This window comes from Tribolium castaneum, chromosome 5 (assembly GCF_031307605.1).
Source record: "Tribolium castaneum strain GA2 chromosome 5, icTriCast1.1, whole genome shotgun sequence".
In the NCBI taxonomy this organism is placed as follows: Eukaryota; Metazoa; Arthropoda; class Insecta; order Coleoptera; family Tenebrionidae; genus Tribolium; species Tribolium castaneum.
Genome location: NC_087398.1, coordinates 10,248,716 through 10,268,636, shown reverse-complemented (window position 1 = coordinate 10,268,636; position 19,921 = coordinate 10,248,716). Strand labels below are relative to the sequence as shown.

Genomic DNA, 19,921 nt, shown 5'->3' with positions numbered 1-19,921 from the left:
AATTAAAATTAAACTATCACATGGTAGTGTACACAAATCTTCTTGTAAAGGAATTCGAATTTCATCCGTGTTTTCATATCTGGCTGTATATGCCTCATGACTTTGAAATTTGTAACCTACCACACCTTCATCCCACTCAATACCCTTCTCAATATCGAACATTTTTTATGTGTATAATTCAAATCCTAATGATTTTAGAAACAGTTTATTTTTATTACTTAATTGTTGCACGGTTCGTTTCGTACTAACTGTTTTTCTACACTTTTGTTGCTTTTTATATGAGTCAGTTCTAAAACTAATACCCATTTTCTTCTTTCTTCTGCAAATGTAATCCAACTGTTACAGTCTCTTGTTGAAAATTGACCAACTTTTCATCTTGATCTATTATTTTAAGTGTAATATTTCTGATAGTTTTAACACTAATGGGTAGGTAAATCACATGATCTGGTGACTGTACTATTTTAAATCCAGGTGGAACGTTTGGAAAAAATTGATAAATTATGTGTACAGGTTCTCCATTTTTAAAACTTCCAATTGTAATATTACATTCAATCATAATCGAATTAAGTTTCATTATGTCTGCAATATTGTCCGAATCTTTTCCAACATTTTTCGGAACTATTTGACTATTAAATCCCAACACTGGTCCGATAGTATTTGGTTTGGTAAAGTCAACATCTTTTGTTGCTTTGATATGTGTATGTAATGTATTATTGTTTGCAGTAATATATAAGAGGTCATTACTGAATTGTTTTTCAATTACATGTTGTAAATAGTTGTTTATATCGGTTAATTGATAACAACCGGTCGGTATTTTAAATTCGACATCCCCGAAAAAGAATTTATTATTTTCTTCATCAATATTCGGTATACTGTTGTAGACTTCAAAATTTGTAACACCCAGTTCATAGACACCATCACTAACATCAATCGGTGGATTAAAGTCAGCACTTAGTATCGCTGATTTTCCTGTTAATACAAACAGCATCTTTGATTCGACTAAACTTATAATTTGCATGTGTGTCTATATAAAAACTTTAAACATAATTGTCCACAATTATATGAACCCATTTTCTGATATCCATCATAATTGTATGTAATGTTATTACCATCATTATCACTTTTGAAATAATTGATAATCTCTGTTGGAGGTTTTAAATTGCCCATACTATCAAAGTATAATATATTATTTTTATTTTTTACATATGCTGTCCAATGAGTTCCACTATTTTTTTCTTCATCTAAATTTATAATTCCTGTTTCATTTTTATGTATAAGTTTCGGTAATTTATTACGCATATATACACCTCTAAAATTTGGAATTTGTAATAGTCGAGCAAACTTTATTATTTCAATATTAGTGAGGGCGTGACGTGGTAATTTTACTGGGAGTTTTTTTTCTGATACCATTTATATGGACCAATGTAAAGACCTTTCCCTTTAGTTTTTCCTACACCTTTACCGCTACTCATTTCCATTGCTTTATTATGTCGCATAGTTTCCTCCAACATTTTTTTATCTACCGAAGCTTTATTTACAGCAGTCGCTATCCCTGCAGCTCCTCCTCCTAAAGCGCCTAGAGCACCTAATAGTGGTAATAGGAATGGTAAAAAACCACCATATTTAGGAGCAACTAGAATTCGTTGTTTTTTTGTCTTCTTTTTTTTACCCTTTTTACTTTTAGCTCCCATTCCGAATTTTACTTTGCCTTTCATTATACCAGCAATTGCTAATGCAGCTGCTTTTTCCCCAAACGATGCGTCTTTTGCTTTTAAACGTTCAACTGCTTTACTTAATAATAACTTATCTGCTTCGTGTCGTTTTTGCAAATTAGTTTCGTTGGCGTACGATATATCGTGTTCTTTACAAGCCTGATCTAATTTATTTCTACCACTATGTCCAAGTGCAATTCGTTCTTGTAATTTGGTTCCAGGGCCACAAAACTGATAACCCGGTATATGTAATTCAATGGGTAATTTATTTATTAATTTATTTATTAGACCCCAACCTCTCTTTGTCAGAGTTGAATCAATACTATGTTGAGAATCACAAGTCTGTTTATTATATAACTTCATTTATTTACTTTTATCCATACACCAAAAGAACAATCTAGATACTAATTTAATCTAAGGTTACAAGTTGTTTATATCTAATTTCTACTCTTATTAACTAACTAACATTCTATACCACTATCACAGCTACTTGATGAGTCGTCAGAATCATAGTCATCAGAATCATAAAACATCATTTGTCGCTCTCTACTAAAATACCATATTTTAACAGTCATTTTGTTTATTAAATTATTTCCACACAACTGAGAATTCTGTCCTATTACTGTATTACACCAAAAACACTTGTAGTTTAACACTGAAGTCACATGTAGATGACAAATGTGAAATCTCACTGCCATAATCTTCACACATTTCAAACAAAAGAATTTTCTGTTACTACAGTCCTTTGGAGACAGGCAAAAGAGCATGTAGCAGTAAGGATCTGAAAACATTTAAAACTTAATTTCTACAAGTACATACAATTTCATATTACATACCATTGTCAACTTCCATTATGCTGATTTAAGTTAGTGGTATATAGCTATAATTTTTTGGGCATTTTCCGGATCCACTTGGCTAGCTGTGTAGCACGGAGTTTTACACTTATGACAAAGGAAACCATATTTTCTAAGTAACTCTTTAAATTCTTCTTCATTACAAGTAATGTCAATACTTAAAGAATTATTCCACCCATCTGGATTAATAATAGAAATGTCCTTAGTACTACACTGTTCACACACAACCACTCTATTAAAGAAACGTTCCCAACCACCTTCCAAAGATATGTGTCCTAACTGGTTGTGGAAACACGTTTCTTCCACTATTATGACACCTTCACAAGTAAAACGATACCACATTTTTTTACTACTTTAATATTGAGAAATACTTATTAGATACTGTTTTTGAATTTGTATTGAATTCTATATATATTAGCTGCAGTGACCTTGAATGATAAATAAAGAGGGAAGTTGTTGGCCTTGCAAAAGTGGGGACCTTGGCCTTGAAAACATCAAGGTCCAATATTGCCTTGGCCTTGAAGTGGTGGGGGAAGTGGGAGGGATTGGCCTTGAAAAAGTAAGAGAGAGAACGAGTGGCCTTGAAAGAAAGAGAGGGAAAATGGGCGGGGTCAAACTCAAGGTCAAGGTTGTGTTGTGTTGTCCCCCCATTCGTTATCTACTGTCTTGGCATTTGATCAAACCTTGTTTAACTTTCTAAATATTATTATTAATTAACAGCTGGGGTGTTTTCCGATTAACAATTTCATTATAATTAAACATTAAATTTGGTAATCGTCGATCTGAACTGAATACAATACAAGAACGCTATGGAATTTCCCCAAATATCCTGAAAGAGAAATTAAACTCCAAAATTGGTTGTTGTCAGGTCTGAAGTTGTTTTTGGGAACACAATGAAATGAATTTTGTGTAACAACAAATTTTGTTTGTTTAAATAACACAGAAAATATAAGGAAGAACCCCGTGAGGAAACTGTAATTTTGGTCGTACTACCCCTTGTTAGATGTCGCCCCCAGTACTACACCGGTACTATTTTAACATTTCCGCGTTTTTCTCCAATTTCCTTAGGGATTTTCCTGTCTACTTTCCTCTTAGGATTATGTTAGTAACGGGCAGCAATCGTGTCATGCAATTTTTTTGCTTACAATAATTTAATTAAATAGAATGATTTATACATCCGAATTTCGACGGCTGCGCCTTAAATATTAGGGTTAAATTTTACATCAAAATGTTCAGAAAAATTTCGCGTGTTTTTCTAAACTACTGGTTTCGTGATCTGATGTTGATTTAACAAAGAAAACGTTAATTTCGCTGCAATTTCTTATAAGGAATGCACATGTGTGCTTGTAATTTGATATTCTTTTAAAAAGCTCTGTTCTGTAACGAATTTGTCAACACCCCCTATTCAAGCGGCACTTGCCCAACGTCGTTTTGGCTATACTAATCTAGTTAACAGACATGAATTTCAATCGACCAATTCGTTCTTGAAGTTTTGCAACAATTTGTTAACAATTACGCCGAATAAAATAAATTATTCAATTTTATTTGATGACTGGAGTACACTGCATAAAGACTCAACTTTTTGGTACGAAACGTTACGGGAATTTTTGAATAAGATGAAATTTTGATTCTTTCTCGAGTTGTTTACTGATCATCAACGTGCCTTAAATTGGCTCATAAATTCCTTTCTTTTTGAAACGTGACTAGTTAATTTCTAAACAAAATTTTGGATTTAATTTTAGGTTTATCAATAAATTTTGGCTATTTTAAACGAAAGTAAATTAATTATGCTTTTGTGAGAAAATCATTGGATTAGCTGGGCGACTGTGGTGCAGAGCCAGGCCGTCGCCAACCCCCATATCTTTGCATATCCACTTGTTAAAACACATGGCCTTTCGACCACCCAATTTGGCGATTTATAACGTTTTTAACAGTTCTTGGAAAGTTTCGTGGGAACGATAATTTTCTAAACATTTTAATGCTAACAAAGGAATAAATAAGTTAAATTAAAATTTGTTGCAACTTTTGAATTGAAGTTGAATTAATATTGTCAAAGAACTAAACGTTTAAACTGACTCCGAATATTTTGCGCTGGTTAATAAAAAAAAATTTTAAATACCGCGATCATCACAGTACCTACTCTCAAAACCACAATATTATAAGTCCATTTCATTTTCTTAGACAAGTAGACTGAAGTCGTTTTTTCCTGTACCCTTCATCTCTTCATACCTGTGCTGATAGTTGCCTAAGTGCTATAGGCGTCGTAAGTGGGATCCCTGAAGGGGGTTTGCCCCACTTTTAAAGACAACTAACATTCGATGAATTAGGAAGCACATGCTGTCTTTTAGGACTTTTAACTTTTTTTAAAATTTTTGTCAGCTTCGAATACACAAATTCTAATAGTTCAGTCAAATATGCCTTCAAGTCAAAATTTTGGAGAATTTAGATACTTGTACTCGAAGTTTAAAAATTACTCTGAGGTTTGAAGTATTTAAAAAAAGGTTGAATCAAAAAAAAAATAGTTCTAAATAAACATGTTCTTCTGGATTTTTTTGATATTATTAAAAGTAACAGTTAGGGTGGTTAGAAGTAAAAGGATAATGTGTTCAGTTGTTTTTAAAGTTTATAAAATTATTGAATAAAATTTGCCAAAATTTTGTGTTTATATTCTCATATGTCATATCTTCCTTCTGGATAAAGTGAAAAATTCTATTTTACTTGAAAAAGATTTTCAATGAATGTAAATTCTAATAACGTATATCAAAAGCTTTACTTCTGATGCAAGAAAACTGATAAAATTGCAATTTTCTTCTAACGTGGCTTGTTTGTAATACTTAGTGAAATTTTCAAAATGTGAGATTTTTTATTCTTAAAGACGCAACTCTGCATAATCAAAATGAAACGGGGTTAATACATACCTTATTTGATTTAGTGATTTTTTTTTATTTTACTCCATAGAATAGAGTGGCCATTTGGCGATTTTTTTATTATAAAGAAAATAAAAAAAATAAAAAGTCAAAAAGAATTTCTCTGTGTACTTACATATAAGAGAAAACTTTGTATTATACACTTAAAGAAAAGTTGGCATTATCTGCTCGTGAATCCTTTCTGAAACTTGTGCTCCTAGTGAATACAAATACGAGTATAAACCGATATCTTTTTATAACTTTTGACTAAAACTAATTTTTTTGACATAACTCGTTAAACTATTTTTTATAGAACTTTTTTGGCTTAACGCGTAGCCAGTGAAATACAGGAAGTTCTACCGAGCTTCTCAATTGATTTAAACTCTAAAGGAAAATCAAATTTATTTAGGTAGTATTACCTATAGTAATTCCGTCATGTTACTCCAGAATTCAAAAATCTGACTAGAAAAGAAGTATCCAAATAAATGCACCTTATTATTTTCAATTAATATCTGAGAAATTAAGCTTTATTTATATTAAGAAGACGGAATCTTTTAGCAGGATGTGTGATTTTGTTGCAGGAAAACTCTCGAAAACACATAACTCATTTGAACGCAAAGATATCTTGTGATTTTAATTTTTTTTTGAATCACTGGGGAACGCCAGATTCCATAATGACGTTAAGTTCGAAAATTTTGTACGTAACTAGCTTACGCATTTGGACAAAAAACTTTGACGAAGAAGATATTATGAAACTACCAACAGGACGAAAAATATACACAGAGGTAGAGAAAGATTGCGTGGAAAAGTTGTTTTAGGAGTTTTGTTAAAATTTTATTTGAGTAAATAGTTATAAAGACATTCCTATTTATTTAAACGTCCCTAGTATTCAAATAAGTTTTTGGTGGATATTTGTGCCATATTTTGTTTTGTAGTTTCGCCACCACCACTAACACGGTCAAGGACCGTCCGGCTTTTCATAGTTTGTAGCTTATATTTTCTATTCTAAAATTTCGTGGACAGAAAATGGAGATAAATCAAAAGAAACGAACTTATAATTTCAAAATAAAGACAGGTCTCCACCAGTGAATTCGTTTAAGTGGCTCAACAGTAAAAAGTGTCTGAGTAAAATTTGTGAAAATGTCTCAATTTCCGCGTTTCCGCGCGTCTCACGTTTGTGCGGTCAGTCGTTCTTTTGGCAATAAATTCGAAAATAAGAAGTTTTCCGGCGAAGCGTCGTCGATTTATCGCGCAAACATTCATTCGTTCCAGAGATGACGCCGTAGAAATGCATCCCATATAAAGTTGGGGTGGCTTTCCACTTTGTCTTAGCGCTCCCGCCGCTTCCTGCGAGGAACTTTGCCAATTCATCTCCCGACAGAAGATGCTTCCTCTCTCCCAGCTCCTTACTACAAATGCCTTCCGAACTAGATTTGCTGGCACTAAAGAGGCAGCGATATGTTTGTATTAGGAAAGTGCGGGATTTGCCTTCGCTTGGCGATATTTATGGGCGCAGTTGCGCGCTTTAGCGCCTCATCTTTATGCATTGATGGCTGGATTTTTGATGAATAGCGCGGCGTGTCCTCCTCATCACGAGATGATTCTGTTTTCTGTCTCTGTGTGTGTGGATGCAAATTGCCATCAGTCTGAGGCACTCCCGTATGCATCGTTGTCGGAGGTGTGCCACCAGCAGGAAGATTTAATTTAATTTGTCGCCTTCCAGTTGCGAGACGAGATGGCTCGAGGGTCCAATTAGCGCCGCGACCTATGCCAGACACCTCCGAATGAAGAGTTGCTCCTACGCTGAAGCCGCTTCAGCCGCTTTTTGCTTTTTTCACATACTGCTTATTTCACTATTTTAACGACGTGAGCCATTGATCATTTGCCTTTCTTGGCGGGACTTGAAATTAACAATTTTTTCACCGGCACTCGTTAAATCCAAACACTTGCGACTGAAATAAATGATGTAAAGTAGCTCTTGTCTTGCAAGGGCTGAAATTTGACTCTGTTTGTTTTGGGAAAAGTTTAAAGTGCCGTGTTTGTTGCACTCGTCCGTTCACACACTCGCCAAATATTTGCGGTTTTAATAAGACGAAAATTGTGGGTTAAATAGTGGTGAACGTTGGGGCGTTTCGGCACGTGTTATCAGCGGTGTGCATGTCAACAATATTCATGAAGTGTCACGACCAGGAGCGACTTTGCCCGTGAACTCGCTTAGAATAACAATGTGAAAAATATTCTCCTTTGGGTGTTTTTGCGTCTTATTGAAATTTATTTAACGCTTGATAATTCCGTGTAAATAACAAGCGCTTAATCCCATAATGTGACTTAAACGACCTTTTCACAATTGCGTCGAGTTGAATGGCGCTACACTGTGAAGTTTTAAATGCACAGTAAGTATAAACACGTAATAATACCCAATAGAGATGAAGGATGACAATGGTAGCGTGCTGAATTAAAAGTTGTGTTGGTGTCTCTTTCTGGCGCGTTACAATCTTTGGGCATAATTTGCAATCTAAATCCATTCATGTGTCCCGCATTTCAATCTCGGAGCGGTCGCTCTTTAGACACGCGTGCTTAGGGAGCTTAACAATTATCAAAGGTGCCCACTTATTTATAAATATGGCGCATTGTGCCATCCAATATGTCATTCCTCTAATGGTGCCAACGCCAATTCTGGGCCAAGCTGCCGCAAGGGCACTCCCAGACACATTTTTACACCAACACCGTGGGCTGATTGGAAAAAAATTACACCTTTTTACTTTATTTCATGTAGAAAATAAATACATCAAACATGAAATAAGTATACACTACGGAGAACTATAACTTAGGAGACGAAACGAGAAACAAAATCGCAGGATTTTCTGAACCCAAAAAAATATTACGGCAGAGTAGAAATGAGGGCGCTTCGAACGTTATATCATCTGGTCGCCAAATAGTTTTAAATTAATTTAAATCGAACCAATTCACTAATTACTTGAAAAAAAAAATGAATAAATGTTAAGCTTTGCACTCTTAACAGACTGAGAGAAACTGACAACTAAAATTTTCATAAGAAATATGAGAAAAAAATTATTGAAAATAAAAAATTTGGGATTCGTCCCGTTTTTTTTAAAGGCGTTGCGAATGCGGTTGAAGATACAAAACAAGTCTAAGGAACAAAGTTTCTTGCTGAATTCGAATCTGTAGGTCGCTTTTTGATTTGGAATTGTCTTCATTATGAAAAAGACGTTTTTCTGAAAACACCAAATTTGCGCAAATTTTGTGTTTACATTGTCATATTTTCCTTCTGAATAAAGCTTGAAAATTTATTTTTTTTGCATCAGATTCCTCAGTATATGTGGATTCTAACGTATATAAACAAGCTTTAGATTTTACAAAAAAAAGTAAGATAATTACAATTTTCTTGTAATGTGTCATATTTGTATAGTGGAATTTTCGAGATGCGAGAATTTTTTTTATTTTAAAAGATAGACTCTTACATAAGCAAGATAAAATGATGCCAATAGTTCAGATAAGTTTTTGGTGCAAGAATCATTTCGATATCTGTAATACTCACCAAGTTATTGCAGTTCAAAGTTACTGCAAAATGCGCGCGTGGTGGAGATCGCGGCATATCTCCCTATGTAGTGACTACAGGACCACTGGACCAAGCTCGCTAGGTCAAATGCCGCGCTGTGTCGTTAGACTCCTCTTAGATTTTATTTTATATTTTTTTCAATTACAAACATTTCAAGGGCCAAAAAAATGGTAAATAATAAAATCATCAATAATTTTTCACGTCAAAACAGTTTTTTTACTAACTAAATCCCTTGCAATTGGTTACAATGACTTATTTATAAATATGGCGCATTGTGCCATCCAATATATCATTCCTCTAAAGGTGCCAACGCCAATTCTGGGCCAAGCTGCCGCAAGGGCACTCCCAGACACATTTTTACACCAACACCGTGGGCTAATTGAAAAAAAATTACACCTTTTTACTTTATTTCATGTAGAAAATAAATACATCAAACATGAAATAAGTATACACTACGGAGAACTATAACTTAGGAGACGAAACGAGAAACAAAATCGCAGGATTTTCTGAACCCAAAAAAATATTACGGCAGAGTAGAAATGAGGGCGCTTCGAACGTTATATCATCTGGTCGCCAAATTGTTTTAAATTAATTTAAATCAAACCAATTTACTAATTACTGGGAAAAAAATGAATAAATGTTAAGCTTTGCACTCTTAATAGACTGAGAGAACTGACAACTAAAACTTTTCATGAGAAATATGAGAAAAAATTTTTGAAAATTTAAAATTTGCGATACGTCCCGTTTTTTTAAAGGCGTTGCGAATGCGGTTATCAATTTGCGTTCCAACTTATATTTTTGCGAACGCTGTGAATACGGTTGAAGATACAAAACAAGTCCAAGGAACAAACTTTCTTACTGAATACGAATCTGTAGGTGGCTTTTTGATTTGAAATTGCCTTCATTATGAAAAAAACTTTTTTCTGAATATCAAAATCGCGCAAATTTTGTGTTTACATCGTCATATTTTCTTTCTGAATAAAGCTTGGAAATTAATTTTTTTCGCATCAGATTCTCTAGTATATGTGGATTCTAACGTATATAAACAAGCTTTAGATTTTACAAAAGAAAAGTAAGAAAATTACAATTTTCTTGTAATGTGTCATATTTGTGTAGTGGAATTTTCAAGATGCGAGAATTTTTTTTATTTTAAAAGATAAACTCTTACATAAGCGAGATAAAATGATGCCAATAGTTCAGATAAGTTTTTGGTGCAAGAATCATTTCGATATCTGTAATACTCACCAAGTTATTGCAATCCAAAGTTACTGCAAAATGCGCGCGTGGTGGAGATCGCGGCATATCTCCCTATGTAGTGACTACAGGACCACTGGACCAAGCTCGCTAGGTCAAATGCCGCGCTGTGTCGTCAGACTCCTCTTAGTTTTTATTTTATATTTTTTTCAATTACAAACATTTCAAGGCCCAAAAATATGGTAAATAATAAAATCATCAATAATTTTTCACGTCAAAACATTTTTTTACTAACTAAATCCCTTGCAATTGGTTAAAATCACGCATTTTATTCCTTATTCATTACTTTCTTAACTTTTTTCGTCGTTTTTTTAATATGTGACTATAACTCAAGAATGAATTAAATTACTCAAAAATGCTTGAAATCACGTAAGTGCTTTTTAAACAATGAGTACTACAGATTCTTCGTCAGATCACTTTTGTGAATACGTGAATTATGATAGAAAGATTATTATTAAAGAATTTTAAATTTACCATCATGCGATGTTTGATTTATTAATCAGAAAAAGAAAGCAATTGCAGAACTTCGTTTAATAGGCACAACATCTTTAAATTCGTCAGCTACTAGTCTTAAAAGGTAAAAATAGCAGTGACTAAAATGTGTAATTTCAACAAATTTCAAGGGATTTAGTTAATAAATAAACTGTTCTTTGATCTGAAAATTATTAATTATTTTATTATTTACCGTTTTTGACCTTTGAAATGATTATAATTGAAAAAAGAAGACTAAAAACTAAGAGAAGACGAACGACACAGCGCGACATTTGACCTAGCGAGCTTGGTCCAGTGGTCCGGTAGTCACTACAAAGGAAGATATGCTGCGAACTCCACCTCGCGCGCATTTGGCTGTAACTTTGAATTGCAATAACTTGGTGAGTATTACAGATATCGAAATGATTCTTGCACCAAAAACTTATCTGAACTATTGGCATCATTTTATCTCGCTTATGTAAGGGTCTATTTTTTAAAATAAAAAAATTCCTCCCATCTCGAAAATTCCACTACACAAATATGACACGTTACAAGAAAATTTTAATTTTCTTACCTTTCTTTTGTAAAATCTAAAGCTTGTTTATATACGTTAGAATCTACATATACTGAGAATCTAGTGCAAAAAAATGAATTTTTAAGCTTTCTTCAGAAGGAAAATATGACGATGTAAACACAAAATTTGTGCAATTTTAGTTTTTCAAAAATTTTCAGAATAACGTTTTTTTCATAATGAAGGCAATTCCAAATCAAAAAGGGACCTACAGATTTGAATTCAGCAGGAAATTCTATCTTCAATCGTGTGCAATCGAGTCCGGACCAACTTCTTAAATAAGCGACTTTTGAGATGCCTGCTTCCGGACTAAAAGGGTTGAAGATAGAAATATGAATTCGTGGATTTTCTTGTAGGAAATTTAATTCTCTATGACATTTTTTGTTACATTTTTCTTGCATCTCTAACCGTATTCGCAGCGTTTTGAAAAATATGGGGCAGAGCGCAAATTGGTAAAAGTGTGAAATTTTTTTAAACATAATTTACGATAAAGTTTTTGCATTATTTTTATCTCTGACTATTGAGAATTTAATGCTCTATATGCCTGTGTTTTTTTGTTTGCCATGTGTTTAAATATAACCATTTTTGCACATTCATTCTCAACTGCGCTCTCTGGCGACCATAACGGAATTATCGAGGACGGGAACGTTTTATTTGTACGTCGTTTTATATCCTAACCTTTAGATATCCGTAGTGTACACATAGAAAATAGTAAATATACAAGCGCGGTGATAAACAAACACATGGATGACTTGGAGACAAATACATTATGAAAACATGCAAGGTGGCTTGTTTTGAAAGAATCATCTTGTATATAAATTTTTCGTTAAAATTGAGTGATAGTTTTGAGCAATTTTTTTGAATCAATGTGAAAGTGAAACTTCTTAGCTACGTCCCGTGGAAATATTATTTGCTTGCCGTTTTGTTGGAGGGTTGAACGTTAAAAAATAGACCGAAACCTCGTTCCCTCCACCTGCAATGTTCCGCTAATGAATAGGAGTAATTTGGGTGATGTGCAACGGCGCAAATTCCATCTGTATTCCACGTGACATCTGAGGAACTTCGTTTAACTAATTGCAAAGACGCGAGCGAAGCATAAACCCTTCTTCACGGGAACAGAAATCAGCGGCCGAATTTTAATTACTTACTTTTAATTTACCTCCAAAAAAATATTTTTGGCTTCGAGGAAAGGAGCATCCTCTGCAAACGTAATTACGCTTTGATTGCTGCAAACAAGCGTCGGCCACGTCCGGACCACGAAATATAATAAAGTGGACAATATAAAATCAGGCAAACCGTATTTGACGTGATTACAGGGTAAAGGGTCGTGATAAGTCGATTGACCCGCCCGTTGCCGACTGTCAAAACCAAGGTAGAGGACACACCACTTCATTTAGTATTCCAATTGAGGCGGCTCACCCCTCCAACTTAAATTCAATCAAATTGTTAATCGACTATATTAAATATACGTTGACTTTGGGGCGGATTTTAATGAGGTTGAAGCCTGCTGACGGCGACCCCAAGAGAAAAACATGACGAACGCAGATTTGGCAAACAGACATCGAAACGGGGGTGCGAAGAAATGCCACTTAAATGCTATATAATAATAATATTAATAATAATAATAATATGTAATTGTCGCTCAAGTCGTCAGTCATGGAGCATGCCATGCACCGTCTTATCGGACTCGTCAATATATGAAATTCTACAAATTTGTAGGGAATTTGGAATAATTGAGGTATTCCTCAATACTATAAAAAGCTTTGTCTTGTAGGAAGAATGACAGGCGACTGCGAAATATATTAAAAGACTTAGATTCCTTAATTTTTTGTTCCAAGTTATTGTACAATTTGATTCCGGCATATGTAGGATCATGTTGACCAATAGCCAACCTAGAATGTGGCAGCTCAATGTGGTTTCTTGTCCTTGTATCGTACGCGTGAATATCGCTTCGTTTATTAAGAGTGCTTACATGTTGTCGAATAAACAAAAGTAAGTGAAATATATATAAAGATGGGAGGGTCATAATACCAAGTTTTCGAAAGATAGAACGACAGTGAGCTACTGCCTCCGAACTATCCATACATCTTAGAATACGTTTTTGTACTACAAATAGATTATTCAAAAAGCTGCTGGACCCCCAAAAAATAATTCCATAAGTAAGTACAGATTGGACAAGCCCAAAATATAACATTTTAAGAGTGTCACCAGACACAGTGGGCTTTAAATTTCTTATTAAAAAACAAATCCCACTTAACTTATTACACAACTTATTTATATGACTTTCCCATGTTAATTGAGAGTCCAACGTTATCCCAAGAAAATTAATTTTATTTAAATTTTTTATTGACATTCCACATAGTTTAATTAGAACACTGTAATCAGGCGTCACATTTTTAGGCAAAAATTTAACCAAATAGGTTTTCTTCAGATTTAATACCAGCCCATTTTCAAACACCAGTTATTTATAGTTGTAGACACGTAATTTCCACATTCAACCAAGTCTTCATGATTCTTGTTAGTTAATATTGCATTTGTGTCATCTGCATAAATAATTAATTAATTAGATTTTGGATTTGTAACTAACAAAGGTGGTAAATCATTATTAAAAATTAAAAAAAGAATGGGACCCAAAACCGATCCCTGCGGCACACCCAATTCAACATACGCTGGTTCGGACATATGATCATTGAGAACAACAACTTGTCTTCTTTTATGTAAATAAGTTTTAATCCAATTATTTGAAATTCCACGAATACCACAATGGTGCAGCTTTTCTAACAAAATACCGTGATTCACAGAGTCAAAAGCTTTCGTCAGATCATAAAAAAGCCCAACTGTTTGTTGCTTATTATTTAATGAATCATATAACGCAGAAACTGTTTCATTTATAGCAGTTATTGTAGATTTACCTTTTCTAAAACCATGCTGACTAGAAGAGATCAAATTTGTACATTCAAAAAATCTTACCAAGCGATCAGAGAATATTCTCTCAAAGATTTTATGAAATTGATTTTGGACTGCAATTGGTCTATAGCATGAGACTTCACTTTTGGAACCTTTATTTTTGTATATTGGGACAACTTTTGAAGTTTTTAAAGCTTCAGGAAAAACACCTTTTGAAAAGGACTCATTGATTAAATGGGATAATGGGGAAGATATTAGATCTCTGACAGCAATTAGTAAGGTCCCAGGTATTTCATCAATTCCAGGTGTTTTTTTGTTACATGTTTTATTTATGATTGAAATCACTTCCTCCGGTGATGAAGGTGCCAAATAGAAACTTTTTACAACAGTTGAAGTAGATTTGGAGTAATTTTGTGATAAAACTGACTCACTTCTTTGGGTATATTGGACACCATCAGCAAAATAATCTTTAAAGAAGTTACAGACATCCAACGGTTCACTGATCACTTTATTGTTTTTATCGACTAATTCAATGTTGTTGGTTTTAAAATTATCCTACGTTTGTTCTTATTTAACTTCAATTTGTTGTAACAAATGTGTTTTTGTGCAAAATCGCGGCAGTTTGTTGGATTTTTATTCCTCGTAAACTTTAGAGTAATTCTCTGGCGGTGGCTTTATTTGCAGTTTAATGTGGGTTGAAAGTAGCGCAGATAGGCCGACAATTAGGTTTTAATTCCGTTTGATGTTCGGTATGCGTGCGTGTGTTTTTGTGAAAGCGCATCGTGAATCCGGTCCATTACCGTAACGCAAAAGGTAACGATTTCGCGCTCGCAGAAAGAGAAATAGCAAATAATAAAAAAGCTGCAAAGTGAATTCATCAAAGGCGCTGCCTGAGAAAAACAGACTTGTGCAGGTATTGAGGTGTGTGTACCGGCCGAATGCACCCGTGAGTGCTTTCAAAATATCAAAAACCCGCTTTTTACAAGCTTAAATTCGAATGTAATTGCTTGAATATTCGAGGAGAGCTTTTCCCGTCGTGTTTTTATCCGATAAGGAATATTATTCATCCCGGAAAGGAGTTGGTGATGGATTACTCGGGATGAATTATCTCCCCAGTTACACGATATTTTCAACGTGTGAAGAATAACGTGTTTGCGCCCTCGTCACATACAAGAAATTAAAAAATCCCGGATCGGGACGAGACAAAGGGAGCTAATCAAATCGGCGCACATTCCGGGCACATCCTGAGACGTGCCCACCCGAACTAACTCTCTTAATTACCACCGCTGAAAGCGACTCCGGGAAAAGTTTCCTAGACTTAATTACCCGGAATAATTGTCAGGCCTTGTTAGCTCCATGTGATAGACCTGCTCCGGAACAATCCGCACTCATATTCGCCGATTCCGGTAAAACTGATTAAGACCTTGACCGGAAATGTTCCCAAGGGATGAGCGCGTCTTTAAAAATTATCTGGAGGGCCTCGTGCTGGCCACGTGGCCCACTAGGTATCTACACCCACTTGGGCGATTTTTACCCGTGTTTCCCACATTTAAGACGCCTGTGATGGATGTGAATACTGTGACAACTGGGGTCGAATGGCACTTCATGGAGCCGTGTTTGATTTTATAGGGTGCAATGAATACACATGCGGCCTATTGATAAATTACACGTCCTCGATACTACACGCGCAAATTGTTACCGTGACCCATGGGGTCGCCCATGGGCCCCGCCACCGACAATTAAATACACCCCTACTGTCGAATTTTTAGAAACAACATCGTACGTAATTAATTAAATACAGTTCAGTTTTTTCCGTTCAAGTCTTTATAAAAAATAGAATTTGCTTGTTAATTTTGGTGGTCGGGCGCACCGCAAATTATCGCCGTTGGCAGGGGAGCGCCCGAACCCTTTGAATGGAGCATCAGATTCGGTGTTATGATAGCTCATCAAGGATGGGAGCAGTCCCACGGGCAGCAATGGGCTGTCATCGCGATTCTGTAATCCGTCAGAAAGAGTGACAGATGCGTCGGAAACGTAGCCTAACGAAGCATTGAACCGCCGCCGATATCCACAATTAACGATAATCTTGGAGTGAATCCCCAGCGGAAACTCTAATACGTAATGACGCGTGGAGTGACGAACGGTACGCTAGTAAGCTGTTCTAATCCGGTGGGGCCCTAGAGCACAAGACCGAAGCTCCATATCGTGTTAGTTCGATTATCACGCGTGATTCTCATCCGATGATGGGAGACGGCAGTCGCCGCGTGCCGACGACGACGCCCAGACCATAAACCATGTTGGGCCAACAGATTGCAACTCAAATGAGGGGCGGACCGATTTAATTTCATTTTCAAATCACGGACAAGGGAGCTTGTTCAGATTCAACAAATCTTTTTAGATACGTTTAGAGCCAGATCTAAACGCAATTGGCGCAATGCCAACATATTTTTAATTCCTTCTTTGTGGGGCTTCCGAGTCTTAAACCACGGGTTACAATTTCACTTACCTTTTTCAAGTCAGCAAGGAGAAATGGACCCAAAACGGTCCATTGAGGTAAAATTTTCGTGGCTATTCTTGGACACAGTTTACACAAAAACACTAGCGACATAACGCAAAAAACGTAATCACCTACAACTGGTTGGTGATTTCGCGAAATCCATACTATAAATTATTAAATTGGATGTAACACTGTAGGTTTTTTTTGGCCGTTTTAACACGTTTTTCAGGTGAGAACGCATATATTTCACAAAGCTTTTGGAAAATAAACCGAAAAATTTCTTAATCTCTCACGCTTGGAACTCAGTTTTCATAAGATTTTGCTAAACCGCTCGAAAAATCACTAAATTGAGTCGAAATTTTATTCAACCAGGAGCGCAATTTTTCGTCAAAAATTTAGCAAAAAAAATAAACTGCAAAGGTGAAGAAAAAAAAAGAAAGTATAATGACGGCAGTCGATCAAGAAGTTGCAAAGTTTCGTGACAATTGAACACTTTTATTTCGACAAACCGAACTCTTCTTGTTTGGAGTCTATACTTTAACCCTATAGACCTATAGTGGCTATAACTGTTCAGCTAAATCTTGCTACAATTTGTATTTTTATTAACAAAGATATTTTGGAGAGAAGTCCTTGATTACTACCTTTGTAATACTCGTAAATAAATTAAAACCTGGAAACTGAACACAAACATGAAACGTTTTTGAGTCGTAATTTAAAAAAACAAAGCTTTTAGCTTTGTTGTGAAGCAGGTAATCTCTAAAAAAGTTAAGGGAAAAGTGAAGAGCAGAACATAGAGACAAGAAACAAAACAAGAAAACAAAAATGGGTCGGTAAATGGGACGACTAGAGCGGAATGAGAGGATAAAAGTAGGAACTAAAAAAGGATAAAAAAAGGGAAAATAAGAAAACCGAATATAAAAGAAAGACGTAAAAAACAGGATATAGGTAATGGATAAAAAAGACAAATCAAAGAAGATATATTGGTAGAGATAAATAAACAAAGATAGAGACAGAAAGTATACAGAACAAAACCCAATATTCATATTCTGATGGTGAATAAAAAATAGAGTTTAAATGTCAGAGGACAGAGGAAACAAAGATAAAAATAGAGGGTAAAGGATATACTGGTTGAAGATAGTGTATCGAAAGAAAACCAGAAATGAGAGAGATAATAAAGAAAGGAACAGATAAGCGATGAAAGAGCGCATAAAGGAGAAAGAAGATAGTAAATAGAGAAGGCTGGAGAGAAAACAAAATTAGGAATTAAAAAAAAATACGAAGTGAAAGACAAGGAGAAGCAAAGCAGAAAAAAACATGAGACTGAAAATGAAATAATAATGCGATACGCAAACTAAGAACTGTAAACAAAAAAATTAACAAGAAAGAAGAGAAAAAATGATAGAGGGGATTGGAATAGAGAATTGAAAATAGAAAAAATATTATACTGTAAATTGGCGAAAAAAAAGCAAATTTTGTGGAAATTAGTTAAAAAATTGGGGAGAATTTTGTGTAAGTCTGAGGAAATTCGAGGAATTAAAGGAAAATCAAGAGAAAACCAAAAAAAATCTTGAGGAAATATTGTGTACGCGTCACGATTTATTTCTTATCAACACTTTTATGCCATTAAATTAACGCCAATATGTGATGTTCACTCAAATTTTGTAATCTTTGTTTTTTTTTCACGGTGAAAAAGCCGCTGCTATTGCCAGTAGAAACTCTGCAGTAGCTTCGTTTATCACAGAATCAAAGCAAACAGAAAACGCAATAGAAAATGCGAACAAAAACTAAGTCTAATTCTGTTCAAACCTTGTAGTCAGCTAATTTTTGTTACAAAACGAAGCTCAGTTTTTTACAAAGTCAATTGACGCAGTCAGTAGGACTTACCGAACTATTTGGCCGAATCACCTGCTTTCCTTCAAAGTTCGTAAAAAAATCTTCGAGACTTTAGTAGGTATGCAATAACAGTGGTGAAAGTTTTATATTCTCGCTCCTTTTTAACGAAAGGGAGCAAAAAAATTCAACCAATTTTAAACAAAAAATCAACATCGGTGAACTGGCGTCTACCGAAATATCAAACATCAATTTTGTCGTCCGTGGTAGCGAGTGACTTTCCCCCCGAGATCAGAATAAAAAACTTGGTCTAATTCTGTTTACACCTTGTAGTCAGCTAATTTTTTTTTTTACAAAACCAGTTTCACTTTTTTATAAATTTAATTGGCGCAGTCAGTAGGATTTGCTGAACTATTTGGCCGAATTACCGGCTTTCCTTTAAAGTTCTTGGTGTCGAACGAAATATCAAACATCAATTTAGTCGTCCGTCGTAGCGAGTGACGTTTTCCCCAAGATCAGAATAAAAAACTTGGTCTAATTCTGTTTACACCTTGTAGTCAGCTAATTTTTTTTTACAAAACCAGTTTCACTTTTTTATAAATTTAATTGGCGCAGTCAGTAGGATTTGCTGAACTCTTTGGCCGAATCACCTGCTTTCCTTAAAAGTTCGTAAAAAATCTTCGAGAATTCAGTATGCAATACCAGTGGTGAAAGTTTTATATTCTCGCTCCTTTGTAACGAAAGGGAGCAAAAAAATTCAACCAGATTTGTACGTTAATTTTTACGTATGAGACAAATAAAATTGTGTCTGACAGAAGGGCGTTTGTTGGGGTCTTGCTCTGCAAACCGTCTAATAATTGTAACCGTTTTAAACAAAAAATCCACATCGGTGAACTGGCGTCGAACGAAATATCAAACATCAATTTAGTCGTCGTAGCGAGTGACTTTCCCCCCGAGATTGAATTCGAACGATGTGACTGAACTGGGGGGTGACTGACGGACGGGGGTGACAATCCGCGTGTTGGCAAATACGACCGGGCTGCGAGGGGCGGTCACCCTGGTAACACTCACTGCACGACCGCCAGGGTACTCACGCACGATTATAGCTATTAAAGTAGGATTTTAGAGTGCACGGACCTTATTCTGAATTACGATACGCACCCTTGCCACAATCCTTCCCTCCAGCATCGACGCTTCTTCACAAAAACTGCTCAACTTCAAAACCGTTTTAATTAACAAAAATGGGCTCCAAATTCGCATTTTTGGTCAACAGCCCCTGCTCCATGTAGTGGAATGAGAAGTATGATAAATTCGCAACACGGGCCGAGGGAGGGTCGGC

At 35.2% G+C, this 19,921-nt stretch overlaps 2 long non-coding RNA genes across 11 annotated transcripts in view; one reads left to right on the top strand and one right to left on the bottom strand.

Annotated features, from left to right (window-relative positions):
• Window positions 1-19,921, top strand: part of LOC135266349 (uncharacterized) — a 267,145-nt gene that overhangs the window by 78,255 nt on the left and 168,969 nt on the right. The window lies entirely within an intron of this gene.
• Window positions 2,058-3,228, bottom strand: LOC135266351 (uncharacterized). The gene is made up of 2 exons (XR_010334344.1): window positions 2,549-3,228; window positions 2,058-2,493 (listed from the first exon to the last, which is right to left on the bottom strand). It is a non-coding gene; the product is annotated as an uncharacterized LOC135266351 (long non-coding RNA).